Below are 15,459 nucleotides of genomic sequence, written 5' to 3'. Positions count from 1 at the left end.
GGGTATGGAATGTGGATAAGAAAAGGATTGGTTGAAAATCTTCAAATGTGTAGTAAAAGTTGACCAGATCCCCTCTTCCACCTTAGCACAGTCAGGCCTGATATGAGAGGATTACTGTATGAAGATAGTGTCCAGAAGATGCCCAAGAATTAGAGACATCAGGTACAAGGGAAGTTAGGAAAGAGGGCCAAAAAGAGGGCTATTAAGTGAAAAATCTATATTCCCATGTAGTAAGATTCTTAGCACTTTTTATCATCTTGACTCCTAGATAATTAAAGTTAGACATATTCCATTCTGGCCCACTGGCAGAATTTTGGAGATTTTAGATACCAAGATTTGAATTTTCTCCAAAAAAAGGCCAATCAAGCCATAGGGCAGAACACTAACATGAACTCCACCAATGGATGGGATTTCCAAACAAATTTTTGAGTGTCTCACTGTCAAATATGAACAAACAGCCAATGATCATCAGACAGTGGAGAAAAACCTTTAATGGGAAAAACACTCCTCAGAACTAATCAACAAAAACAAAATACATTTTTTATGAAACAGAGAAAATGAAGAGAATAGAAAAAAGTCAAAGAACTTATCCATAGAGAAAGAAAAATAATGTGAATCCATTAAAAATGAAAAAGAAGAATATTCAAAGGACAAGAAAGTACATTGAAATTAAAAAAAAAAAAAAGAACATGAGAACAAGCTTTCAAAGCTTGGAAGGTGGAAAGGTAAGTTTGAAGAAATATTCTAAAAATTAGAACAAAAGACAAGGAGATAGAAAATAGAAAAGAAAATTAGATCATTGATCTTTCAGTCTTAATATTGAATAAATAGTCTTTCCAAGAATAAAAATAAATGTAAGGGAAAAATGACAAATAAAATTGAATAATTAAATTTCCCAGAACTGAAAGTCATGAAGGAAAACATAATCCAGACCAAGGAGCACAATATTTAGTTTAAAGAACTACAATTGAGATGAGTTTAACAGCTAAAAGGATGAGAATTGTAAAGAAAGATAAAGAAAGAAATAGCCATCATACTGACCTAGGAATGTGGCAAGGGCCTAATTGCAAGATTGGAAGTTAGATAAAAGGAAAGAAAACAATTGCTTCAAATTTCTCAAGAATTATTAATTCTTAAGGATATACTAAAGGATATTAATAATTCTCAAGGATTATTATTTCAAATCCAGTAATTCTATACCTAGCCAAACTGTTTTATAGCAAATTATTACTGAAATTTCATCCAATATGTAAGATATGATGCTTATCAAAGCTTGGTGTTTGACCAAACTTCAGAATTTACCAAAGAAATAGCAAAAACTAACTCTACAGCTGGGGTATCCCTCAGCCAGTTCAAGTGCAAGCTGAAAGAGGAGATACTGTGAGTTGGTTATTTTTGGAGAACTCTCTGTTGTAATCTCCATCAACTCCTCTCTCCAGGGAGAAAGATGTGCAGTACCTGCTTCTGCTCAATTCTAGTAAGTGGGGTATTCAATTTAATCACTGCAGAGATTAATACAGGCCCTGTGTAGTATGGGAGCATGGGAGCGCGGAGTCTGGCTCCTTCCCAGGAGGTAACATATACACAAAGAACTCATCTGAAGGTTCACTCAAGTCATAATAGATTTTCTAAAGCTAACTAGAAATTCCTGGATTTGTGATTCTTACAAATCATGTTGTTTTGAGAAATAAGCTGTCTTCCATAATCAACAGAGGTAGTTACAGATATCCCTCAGATAAGAAGTTTCCTAGGCTATTCTCTTTCTCCCAGTGTATTGGCTAATTCCTAAAGTGTGGACAAACCCTCCTTTGATCAAAACATAATCTGAATGCAAAATTAATTAACAGAAAGTCTTTGCTAACTTTCCATCTACATCCAAATACATGGAATTCATTTATTTTCACTGGAGAATGAAAGATTTGGCCATCTGGATTACCTTTCTAGGATTTGGTTGTGTGCATGGAGGATCATTTATATCACATCTTCAGCCATGTGCTTGGCTCCTTAGGTTATTCTGAAACTTCAGTTATGTGCTAGTGAGAAGTATCCTTACCCCTTAATCTCAGTCAAAGACTTTCTCTTATGTGAATTCATTGTTCATGTCTGTTTTCCTATTTTTATCTTTACTATCTGTTTCAGTGTTTTCCCTTTGCTTGCCAGAGTGCCATTTTTGTCTTCCTCTGAAGCCTCTCTATGCAATCCTTCCTCCAATCTTCTCATGCTATCGTACCTTTCTATATTACAGGTGTATGAAACATGAGAACTCCTCTATGACTTCTAAAAAGGAATTATGTAAATCTGCATGATACCATTCTAATCAATGAAATATTCTCTAACAGATAGTTAATAAAGGATTAAACTTAGTAAATCAGTACTATTTTCTCCTGTCTAATAATTCCTTGGGTACCTGGGTAGACGTCATATGTGCCTGTTGTCATGGGTTTGGTATTTTTGGATGCTCAGATGACTATAATTATATACTCCTTCCTCAGCATTATGAAAGCCAGTCTCTGAAGCCGACTTCCTGATGTACAGCATACTGATTATCCTGTCACCCTAGACTACATTTTCTCCCTTCTAGTATTCTCATTGCCATTTCATCCTAAAACATTAATTGATACGGTGAGAAAATACGGATCTTCTGAATGCCTTTCTCTATCAGCGAATTCTTTGCTTCTATTTTAGAGTCCTAACCAGTGACTGGCAACTTTTTTAATCAGCTAATCATGCATATAGATGACAAACACTCTTCTATCCTGTGTATGTGTGTTTTATTGACTTATTTGTAATGCACTCTCATTTAGCACTGTTGCTGTCAAGGATTAGGGGAAAATGAGCTGAAAACTGAAAGGAAGACCTGGGTAGGAAAGCAAGATGGAATGCTTGTTTTCAAATATTTCAAGACTGTAAAAAGAAAGGAAGATTTATTATAAATATTTTCCAAGTAGGAAAAAAAGTGAGCAGCATGTTCCTTGAAACTGAACAGTAAAAGCTTTTCATATGAGTATATAATATGTATATATTTAAGTTCATGTGTAGCAGAGGGAATGTATACCTGCCTTTTATCCTTGCACATTTGCTGGCAGAAAAAATTTCAGAAACATCGATATGGTAGTTTCTAGGATTAACTTTATTAATAAATTTTAACAAATTAAGCAGCATTTAATTGATTTCTCTGGTATTTAAATACATTTATATCAATACACGTATCTGCTTTGTTCTCATCTTAAAATTACTCAAAAATGAAGAGTCTACACTACTGTATTTCTAATTTTCTCTTATATACTCTGGTGATGTTCAAATAATTGTACTGCAAAATAGAAAATTATGTCAATATCATTTTTTTGGTTTTGGCATTAAGCCTTTCCACTGAGTCATACTCTGACACAAATTCTGAATTTTCCACTTCTTTGTGAATCTTTTCCATTTCCTTTTCATACCTTCTTTCCATTCTAGGAAGATTCCTCTATGTTTTTAAGCTGCCCAGATACCTCTATTTAACAGTTCATAGAAAAATTCAAATAACTATTGAGAAATTCATAAGGAAAACTGAGAAGATAATTAAGATGGTTCTCAAAACAATGTATAAGATTTTTTAAATGAAAAGGGCTGTGTTATTAAACAATACATTTTGATCTACAAAAGGCATGAGATGTATTTATAAATTCTATACAGAGTTCCATAGTCACTAAATAGTTCATGTTTATTAATTCAATCTACATGATCTTTTTTTTATTCGATCAAGTAGAATAAAAAGGAATTTGAAGACAGCTTCTTCTTGAAATGTTTATAATATTCTATTATCTCTCATATCCCTTTTTGATTTCTTTTTTTTCAAATTATTTATTTATTTTTTTGTTTGTTTGTATTTGAGGAAGAGTAGCCCTGAGCTAACATCTGCCAATCCTCTCTTTTTGCTGAGGAAGACTGGCCCTGAGCTAACATCCATGCCCATCTTCCTCTACTTTATACGTGGACACCTACCACAGCATGGCTTGCCAAGCAGTGCCATATCCGCACCCGGGATCCGAACAAGCAAACCCCGGGCCGCCGAAGCAGAACGTGCAAACTTAACCGCTGCACCACCGGGCCGGCCCCTTTCTGATTTCTTATCATCAAAACTGTAAGTATTCATTCATTTATTTATTTAGATATGTTAATCGGTTACTATGTATTAAGTCCTGGCTATATAATTAAGAACAAGTCGTAGATTTTGTCATCATGGAACTTAATGCCCATAGAGGTATACAGACAAACAAGCAGATGTTTACAATGTAGGTGACAAGAGAGAGTAAAGAGTGATATGAGAACACATAAGAAGTGTACTTAACAGTCTTGGTAGTTTGAGGAAAGCTTATGAAAGAGATACATAACCTAAAACTAAAAGGAAGAATAGGATGTGATCATTTAGGGAGAGGAGATGGTTCAGGGGAAAAGAAGAGGGAATATTTCAAGCAGAATAAATGGGTTATGCAAAGACACTGACACAAAGCAGTCAGGGAAGTGGAACCTAAAAGTCTACGGGTGGTGGTAAAACCCTTGTTCTGAGGGGATGAATATAAGGGCAGAAAGTAGAATAAAGATAAGGGAATGAGGTTGAGAGATAAGCAAGGCTAAATTAGAATGGTCCCAATAAGACATACTTAGAAGCTGAAGGAGAATGGCACAGGCTAATGTGCTTTTGAGAAAGATTATTCTGTCTATGGTATGGAGAACGGATTAAAGAGGTAGAAAATCGTCACCAGAGAGACGAGCTTGTGGGCAATTACAATAATCCAGGGGAAAAATTATTGTTTGAATTAGAGTTTTGGCAGTGCAAATGGACTAAAGTGGATAGAGTTGAGATATGTTTAAGAACTGGAGGACAGAGCTCAGTGATTGATTGGGGAGAATGATAGTGATAGATGAAAAAGAGGAAAAACTTGAAGATGACACCCAGATTTCTGGCTTGATGAGCTGTATAGATCTAGTAGATGTATTGGGAATTGGGTGACTGTGGGCAATTCAAGTGAAGATGCCTAATATCTGTTATAATAGGTCCAGGGTGAAGGACAGAGTCAGGGCTGTAGGTGCAGAACTGACCTAAAGATGATTTTTAAATTGTATTAGAATATGAACTGGGGACTTTTTTGCTGTCTCTGAATTAAAAACTAGATCTCAGGCTACATTACTAGGAAGAGACTCCCAAAAGAGTTGCCAGCTAGAACTGGAAGTAGCAACTAGAAAGAGATATTAGCATCTCATCTTGGTCTAGATTCTGGCTGAGCTGAAGAAACCCAAAGATCCTCTCTACAGTCACCGTTGAACTACATGGAGAGGGAGTTCTTGGAAGTACTTGGCATGCTGATTATTTTTTGACTGAGTGTTTCTCAAAGTAGTGGTCTTGCTGGAGCAGGCCTTGTGAAGAAGGGAAGAGGTTTAGAGTGGGAGGTAAGAAGATTCCCACTGCTCAGTTCCCTGTGGCTCCTGCAGGCCATGAAAGAGAAAACTATTGATTCTCCTGGGGTTAGAAAATGGGGCAGGAGCTGAGGCAGCTGCTAGCAAATCCAGATGACTCACAACATTGAGAAAGGGTTGGGGTCATGTGATGGTAAACATAATCCAACAAGGCATGGTTTATATCAGCATTGCTGTATATCTTTGAGCTCATATATTCAATACATGGTACCGGAAGCAGTGTAATACAAGATAATCAGTGATGTCCAGGTCCTAAGGGAACATCTTAACACAGAAAGCTAAGGGTTTCCATATCCCTGCGTAGAGAATTGAAAGATGAATAGACGGTAGTCAAGGGCATTGCAAAAAGAAAGAAACAGCACAGTTATAGACATATAGAAGTAAGAACACATACAGAAGTAATTTTAAAAAAACTTTTGGAGAGTGGTAAGAAATCTAGGATGTCTGGAGAGGAGGTAGAATAAACAAGCAGGGATAAGATCAGGAAGCATAACTCCTCTTCCCAGTCGAGTCAGTATTTTATCTTCAAAGATAATCCACTAACTAATTCCAAGCATGGATTTATATAATGTTTACAGTTGGCAAAAGTATCACTGGCAATTTTAAAAAGTGAAAACTGAGGAGGGAGATATTGAATGCTGAGAAACCTCTGTAGAGAGATAAAGGAGTGAGGGAGATTATTGCAATAGTCAAGGTAGAGAAAATAAATAGTTGGCCTTGGGTAGCAGTGGAGAACAAGAAGAGAAGACAGGAAAAAGGGTCATGCTACAACTGTGGAGTAGAGTCGGTGCAGCCCTATGGGCTGCAAAGGCTACAATATTTACTATCTACATTTTAAGACAAAGTTTGTTGATCCCTGGTTTAGGCTACTTTTTGTGGAAGCAGGAGTGGTAAATTGTAGAGAGAAGCCTAACCTAGGAACGATTTTATGTTTTAGGATGGAGCATGACCACATTTATGAATGGAGGAGAAGAGATTTGAAGATATTGGGAAGAAGAGATAACTATGGAAGGAAGATCTCAGAGAGGATAGAAGGTGGAGGACTGACTTTGACAGAAGAAGGGATCTTTTTCCACAGATAGAGATGAGAAAGATTAAAGCTGGATTTGGAAGGAAATATATTTGTCTTAGAAGAAGGGGAAAGATCAAAGCACTCATGTCCAGTGACTTTTTTTATTTATGAAGTAGAATGCCAAGCCATTTGCTGAGACTAAGGGTGTAATGCAAAGGAGCCTGCAGAGAAAGGCAGGGTCTTTGAAAAACCACTTTGAGGGATTGGCGGAAAGGCAAAAGTAGGTTAATAACCTCACCTTTCTTGTCTGTCCCTGGGGCCAAAGGAGTGTATAGACCACAGGTTTGTACTGTCACGTGCAAGTTCAGTTGTATGACAGTTGTTATTTCTCTTTCCACATACCTAGAAGAATGGTCATGAGAGAATCCTTTTTTAAATGCGTCGAAACAAGTATTACCTCCTAACATTTAGACAAATAGATTTCAATTGGTAATGGAATTTAAGGTATTGTACCACACTCTTTTGACAATATAAAGATGTGGTTATGTCTTTCACAGAGTTCACAATCGATAAGTAACAGCATTATACACATGAGTAAGGAAGGTCAGAAAAGCCTGAAAGTGTCATACAGTCAAGGTTACACAAAGCCTTTATAAAAGAAACAGAAGAAACATATAATTCTTCACAGACATAGAGGTAAGCTTCTCAACTGAGGAAAAAGGGATATTTGTACCTGAATAATGTGAAGTAACTTTGCTGTGGTGTTTGATAAAGGAGGTTTTTGCTTTGTTTTGGTTTTTAGCTAAATACATTGTACCCAATGGAAAGAACCAAAGTATATGATCCTGTTTTAAGCTAAAGACAGGAAAATAGAACCTGCACTTAATTATCGTCTCTTATATATAGGTCTAAATAAAAGTTTGCTGTTAATGGTTCTAATAAGATTATCGCTAAAAGCATAAAAAGTACATGGCTGAAGCATTTACCTGTACCTCACAGATGACCTTATTTTTTGTACATGCAAGTAGAAGTTATTGTCTCACATATATGAATCTAATCAAGGATTTAATGACAAGCTGAAAGTCCATATCTAATCAACATGAGACTTTTGCATAAAACTTTAACCTTTCAAATATTATAAATGTACACCTCCATATATTTCTGATATCCTTAAAATTTTAGTGGACATCCAAATCTTTTAATGTTTAAATTCTAGATTATGAACTCTTAGATATCAATGACTCTTTTACATCTTTGTCACTCCAAATACTATCTTACATTGTAGAGTTTCAAAAATAATAGTTGATTTCATGATGTCTTTATTGTCATTCTGATCTTTAGTTTTTTCAATTGTAGAAGAAAATACATAGTGATATATATAAAGAGCTCTAATCTAAGTGCCCAACATGAGCCACCCAGTTGCATGAGCACAACCAACATCTAAATATAGAATAAGATGATCACTCCAGGGATTGGCCCATGCCCCTTGTCAATCAATGCCCCTTCCAGATGGAAGCACGATTTTGATTTCTATCGTAATGCCTTTAAAAGTTCACTTTGATAGAAAATATTTTCTTTACCACCAATTTGGTAAAATCAAGTACTTAATAGCTAGTCACAAAGATAACAGAGGTTGTTTCACTGTAAATTTCTCAGTCTGACTTTCTACAATGACTAAGTTCACTAGATAATTACCACCAGCATCAGCTTGTTTTTTGTTGTGCTGTGTGGACCAGAAATAAAAAGCCTCATTTAATGGCAACCCTTCAAAAGCATTACTCAAGAGTCATGATCATGTTCTAATTATTATGGGGTGTGTAATGAATCTCAAATAAAGTCAGAGTCTTTGAAGGCAAAGAAAGCCTACATTTTATGTCCTAAGTTAATGAAGACAAAAATTCAAGGTTTGTATATTGATAGCAACTGCAAAAGCTTTGTTAAGATAATAGCCTTACTCTTCTTTTCATATAACAGTGATTCTTCTGTTAAAGAACTTCACAGAAACTTGGCAAATTGAACAAAATTGATGAATAATGGCTTTCAATCAGTGGTATAAAATAGCAATGCCATTTACTTCATTCTGGTGTAGCTTGTCATATTTTCCAGACTTTTTTAAACCAGAAAACAAAGTCTTCATGTGTACTGTATGAAAAAGCACTACATCCTTACAGCGCATGCTCATCGGTGATGCTTTGTACATAAAGGATGCAGCTCCTGATATTCTTAATAACAAATGGCAGATTTTCCATGGCATCCACTTCTAGCTTGGGAAAATTCAAAGAGAGAAGTAGAATGAACTTGGTTGAACCAATGAACTTGGCTGAAGTAGAATCAGTGCATTATATGTAAGTCGTAGGCAAAGGGTTAAGATGCTTGTACTAGTGGAGTTGAATGGGAGATTCCTTCATTCAGGAAACGTTTGTACAGCCCCTACTAAGAAGGATTGTGCTATATATATTATCTAAGTGAAACAAAGAGAATGATAATTCCTGCCTCAATAATTATTCAGTCAAGCAGGGAAGGCAAGACACAAAAATAACTGTGAACATAGAGGTTTCACTATACATGAAAGGTCAGATGTTAAAATCACTGTAAGAAACTTGAAAGTAGGAGATTGAAATAGCAAAGAATGTTCTGGTAGCACAGAAATATTCTTACTTTAGAATTCTCATGAGCTTTTATTGTAACCATCAATACCACCACTACCATCCCCTCAACCATGCCTAATATCACAACACTTTCAAATACATTTGTCACTATTATCCAACTAGACCTATCTCCTCTTTGAATGTCCTATATACTCCAGCTTTCCCTAGAATGCTGTTTCCCTCCTTAGAAAGCACATATTCTTTTCCTTAAAGATTTAGTTCCAAAGTTATCTTCTCCAACTTCCCTGATTATGAGCACCACATAGATAGATATTCTTCTTCTATCAACATTTCCTTAATGTTCAGGTGTAAATTTTGTCTTACATTGCTGTGACCAGTTTAACATTGCTTTCGTCCCTACAAGAAGGACAATGTATTGGGATTAGCATTCATTAGTGCCTAATACATAAGAAGCAAAGTGCCTGCTGGATCAGTAAATAGTTGAATAGATGGATAAATGTTGCTTCTGTGTAGAGGAAGCTTGACATGGTAGAAGACTGGAGTCAGAATCTGAAGTTTTCGATGTGAGCCTCAGAACTTTCACTGAGAAAGTACAATCCTGAGGAAATCATAGCTGAAGGTACAGAGATAGAAGGTACAGGTAAGGAATAGTGATCTGAGGAAAACGATGGAGTTTAACTGGCTACCAAGTGATTCTGCTCAATAGATAAGGAATTATAATACGCTGCATCGTTGCTTAATGAAGGATAACAAGGCACAACGTTTCCTATTACCATGAAACAAAGTAAATGACATCAAAAGAAGGAGTTGTGAAAAGCAATTGGAAGGTGGTCAGCAAGCCAAAGGAAGATCAAAATTGTTGGATTTGGCTTTGAGAAGGATATGGTGACTTTAGAATGAGTAATTTCCATGGCTCAGGTTATAATCTGTTGACCGGTGCTTAAAAGTTAAGGAAAGAGAGGACCTTGAATATAGTTTATGCTTTCATGAAGGTTTGAGCAATAAAGACAGAGAAAGACTAAGAGTTTCAAAGTGAAGGTTTAAAGGCATGTTTTGTCCAAGTTTTTGCTTTGTTTTGTTTTTTGGGGGTTTTATTTTGGATAGGACAGATAATATAATCTCACAAAAGACTAAAATATTTTAAGAGTCATATTGACATCCCTATTTTGCTTGTCCTAAATTTCAAAATAGCACAAATATGATTTTTCTATGCAATGCTTATCACATGCAATCTTCTATTCATGCCATACTCAAGAAATAAAAGCAGTTTACACTGTCATTTTTAGTAAGTTGTTTGCAAATAACTGCATTCTTTGAGCGACTTTGAACTTTGTTTAGAAAAATTTTTGTCACATACTGTGTTATGGCAATAGTGTGATTGCTTTTGCTTCCTGTGCATATTAAAATGTGGCTTCCATTTCACTAGAAAGAAGTCAAAATCTTCAAATCTGTGCTCAGAACAATCCAAAGAAGACTGTATTATTACTCAAATTTCCCCTCACGGTGTCCAAAAAACAAATACAATTTTGACTGCCTTGCTAATTGATTACAACAGGAGCCAATAAACTATAACCTGTATGCCAAATTGGGTCTGCAACCTCTTTTTATGAATAAAGTTGTATTAAAACATAGCCATATATATTTACTTATGTATCATCCATGGTTGCTTTCACACTATAACCACAAAGTTGAATTAGTTGTGACAGAGGCTGTGTGGCTTACAAAACCTAAAATATTTATTATTCTTTACAGAAAAAGTTTGCTAACCCCTATATTGCAGTTTCATATATGTATGGTAAAGATGTCTTAATTTCTAAAACAAATGCTAAATATATGGTTTCCCAGATTGTATTTGTTTACATTGTCAACACAAATAGTGTATAATCAATCCATAAATCAAATTGGAGTAAGTTTATTATATTAACTAGTCGGAGGACCATATAGCCCAGGAGAATGCCTTCATAAAGGAAAGAAGCTCTCCAAAGAAGTGAAAAAGTGTACAGCGTGGTTATATGCCATCTTGGAACAGGAGCATACGTTAAATAGGACAGGAATATCTCTTTTTACTACAATCACAAGATGTTTTGCTATCATAGCAGGTCAGTGGTCACAAGATGAGCACAGCAAGTCAGTGGTCAGCAGGTCAGAGGTCACAAGATGAGCATAGTAGGTCAGTTTGACCCTTAGTTTCTGGGAAGAAATTCTTCTTGTTAAGGAAACGCTGATATGGGGGAGGTATACATCCCCATCGTCCTTTTCTTTGGAATATTGTAAATGTTTAAAGCAGATGTACAATGCATGCTGGACAGGCCATGTCAGACCCTTCTGGAAAAACAAGGTTGGGCTAAATTAGTTTTAAACCAACTGGCTTCCTCATATACCACAATATATTACCTTTTCTTATTGCTTTTCATTTATTCATTGCTATTGAGACTATTAACTGAACAAATACTTATGGAGCACCTTGTATGAAGCAAACTCTTCACTAGGTGCTGGAAATAGAGCAGTCAACAAATCAAACAAAATTCCTGGTCCTCATAGGCCTTACATTCTAGTTGTAATCAACTAGACAATCAACAACCAACAAAATAATCAAAATTGACAAAATGATCAACAAATCAACAAAATGATTGGGAAAATATTAAAATAGTGTGCCAGATGATCATAAGTGCTACAGATAAGACAAAGTAGAAAGGGAATAGGAGGTATCAGGAATTGGAGGAATTAATAAAGATATATTTACTACTATATGTCTTTTTTTTTTTTTTGCAAGGGAAGATTTGTCGTAAGCTAACATCTGTTGCCAGTCTTCCTCCCTTTTTTTTTTCTCTTCCTTTTCTCCCCACAAAGCCCCAGTACATATTTGTGTATAGCTGTGAGTTCTTCTATGTGAGTTGCCACAGCACGGCTACTGAGAGACGAGTGGTGCAGTTCTGTACCCAGGAACCAAACCTGGGCTGCCAAAGTGGAGCATGCCAAACTTTAACTGCTAAGCCATCAGGGCTGGCTCCACTGTATATCACTTACAGTGTCCTAAGACTGTCCTTAAATAAAATGAAGTTATCTACCAGTACATCTAGTAAAAGAACAACCCCCTAACTCAAATGCCTGTGTCCTAAGTTTATTATACTCAGTCCAGATACTCATGAAAATACTCCACTGGTCTTCTTTTAATTTGGACATGTTGCTGTTCCCACAATTCACAAAATGGAGAAAGACCAAAATGAATCATTTTATGCAAAGTTAATCCCAACTAAACTGTCCCTCACATTAAACTAGTGCCTATAATTCTGCATAAACTCAGTGTTTAAATCCAACATATAATTCATCTATGATATTGTGTGAGAAAGGTAAATTTACTATAAAAATGTTCATGCCAGTCTAGCAAATAACAGTAGCTCAATAGTATCTCAACATATTTAGAAAGCAGGAAGGAAAAAAGTCTAATAATGCTTCAAATTTTTTTCCCAAAATATATAGAATGTAGTCATAATCATTAGTTTAGCTCATGAAATATTGTTATAAACAATATAAAATGGCAAGCTATAAACAAAACTGTAATCCAAGGCAATTTTATTTTATTTATTATATTGATAGAGCAAAAGGCAATTTATATTTTTTGCTAGAACTTTTTTGAATGAACTACGTAGATGATGTACAACTGATTTAATTTCCCTTTATGTGAGCCAAACAATGTAAAAATAAAATGGGAATGGTGAAGAAGGGGTGGAAAAATTTTCTCTTCTTCCCTTCTAGGTTTTCTGGCTCGCCTAATATTTAAATTGACATAAAACAAATTAACAGGAGAAAAACAAATTCATTTTACATATATAGAAGTCCCATAAAAATATGAGACCCAAAAGGGAGTCAGGTAATTGAGGTTTACGTGACATCCTGAGCTGAAGAAAGGGGTGGAGGTTTGGAGATAGAAGGAGAAGGAAGGCCAGTCACAGGAAGAGGAGAGAAGTTTGGAAAACAAGATTGCCCTATTATGTAGATAAGTTTCCTAGGTAAAAAGGAATCTCTGGTAATAGCTGTTTCCCTGGTAGAGGTCCCATTTCCGTTGTAAATGTAAGCATTTGAGGGGGAAATAAAAAGCTTTTCCCAAATCTGCTGAGCTTTGATTTCCTTTAGCTCAAAATAATCTTTATACCAAAGTGGGATATTTTGGGGTGGCATATTCTGCTCCTCTCCAGTCATTTATACTGGGGCATCTTGGATTTTCAAGACTTGCTGTAGCTTGTCAGTATAACAACTTTATTCTTCTGGGTTCTGATCAGCTGTCTTATTCCTTGAATTAGATCTTAGTTTCTTGATTTTCCTATTTTAGGAGAAAATTACTATTGAAATGTTTAAGACAGCTTTAGAGTTAAATACTAGGATGGAAAAAAAATATTTTTAAAACAAGTGATCTTAATTTCTCTGAGATGCGTATTTTTTCTTTTTCATTTTTGCAGTCATCTTTCATGGAAGGGAACGTAATTACTCTCATAAAATATTAATTAAATGGCAACCTTGGTTGAAATACCTTACAATACTAATGTTTTCTGAACTCATATTCTAGCAACCAATAAATAAGACCTGACCTAAAAAAGGTTCCTCAATGAAAATGAAATTTTAATTAAATTATAAACTAACATTTGGTATATTTCAGTTTTAAAAATATACCTACCTTTACTGTAAGCCTTTTGCATTCTTACAGTTTCTTCAAAAGTGTTGCTAGAAAATGGTTCTAGTAGGGGGAAATTTTTTTTAAAAAAACACCATTTTAAGTTATACATTTTTTCCAGTTGTAACAAACGTAACTCTTGATCATTTGCTTATTATTTCCTGAGTTGTATACTAACATCTTTTTTAAAAAGTTAACTCTTTCCAGGCCCGTAAGGGTACCATTCATAAGTAAGTGAAAAGGAAGTCAGCTCTCTTTTAAAGTTGCAAATATGAAAATCACTCCCTATGATTGGTATAATTTGCATTGCTCAGATGAATAGTAATACTTACCACGACTCAACAATATAGAACTTTTTCCAAATATCTAAGTGCCCATTCTCTAGTCAAAGCAATAAAAAAATGAGTAAGCCCCTGGACTTAATAGTACAACATGAAGATATTCAATAAAAAGAAAGAAGACATTGCTTCAAGATGAATTACTGGAAGTGTCCCAGAATTTCAAAGTGGCTATTGTGATTATCAGTTAGATATCTGTTTACAATAATCCCAAAGATACCTAACAAAATCCAAACATATGAGCAGGAGGGCAAGTAACAAGGAACAAAAGTCCAAGGCATAAGAAAAAAATTCCTCCCATTAAGAACGCTTTATGTACTACTGATATTGATCATATTTGTTTCCCACAGCTTGACCCACATATAAAAGTAAGTTAAAAGACAATGAATTGTAAGGAAAAATAAGAAATTTGTTTTTACTTATACTGCCAATAGCCTTTCTTGGGGGAAGTATGGCATTTATGCTTAAGATTGAAACATATTTAACACAAACAAGTTGTCATAAAATACATATGCTCAGGAAATAATGTTTTGAAGAGCTAAATTTCTGAAATTACCCCTATCAAATGCCATAACAGTCAGAGTCTAGACTCGTAAGCAGAAATCACTCTTGGAATTCAAGCACAATCGTTATGCCAAACAGGCAGACTTTGAGTGGCATATTCTGCTACCATTCGGTAGCAATGAGAGTCCATGAATGACTTCAACATACTAAGAATAAGCTAGTGTGGTATTTCTTAAAGAATGGTTAATATATTTGTCATTGTGCAGAAAGGGTACTATCTGCTTGCTGCAAGACAAAAACCAATCCATCAAGAAGCAAGACGGAGGTAGAGAAAGGACTTTTATTAGACAATGAGCCAGCTGATTGGAAGATGGCTGACTAGCATTCTAAGGAACCATCTTAAGAGGGGCACAGAATCTGGAGGCAGTTATATAGGCCAGGGGGTTATCAAGGAGGGGGTTAGGAGTGTTGACCATCTGGTGCTACAGACTGAGAGTTGCCACCCTAGATCTCTCAGTTGTCATTGATGATGAATATCAGCATAGAATCTCCATCCAGGGGTCATTACATTCCCAGAGAACTTAAAAAATTATCGTCTTATTGCAGCTGGGAAGTAAACACACAAGGAGGGGCCATAAATCTATAAAGCAAGCATGTTCCCTAAAGGGTGGCTACTAATTACATAGACTTCAAGAAACCTGAGCATTTCCCCCTGGGCTAGCTCCCCAGAAGTCATTCACAGTCACAATACGGCTTCTTTTCTACAACATGGCTTCCCTTATGTCAATCTTGTGTTGAGCAGTTAAAGATCGATAAACTAAGGTGTTTGTTAAAAATTCAACTTTCTGGGCCATCCCTCAGTCTTACTAA

This window comes from Equus quagga, chromosome 4 (genome assembly GCF_021613505.1).
Source record: "Equus quagga isolate Etosha38 chromosome 4, UCLA_HA_Equagga_1.0, whole genome shotgun sequence".
NCBI classification, from domain to species: domain Eukaryota; kingdom Metazoa; phylum Chordata; class Mammalia; order Perissodactyla; family Equidae; genus Equus; species Equus quagga.
This window is presented reverse-complemented; position numbering follows the sequence as displayed.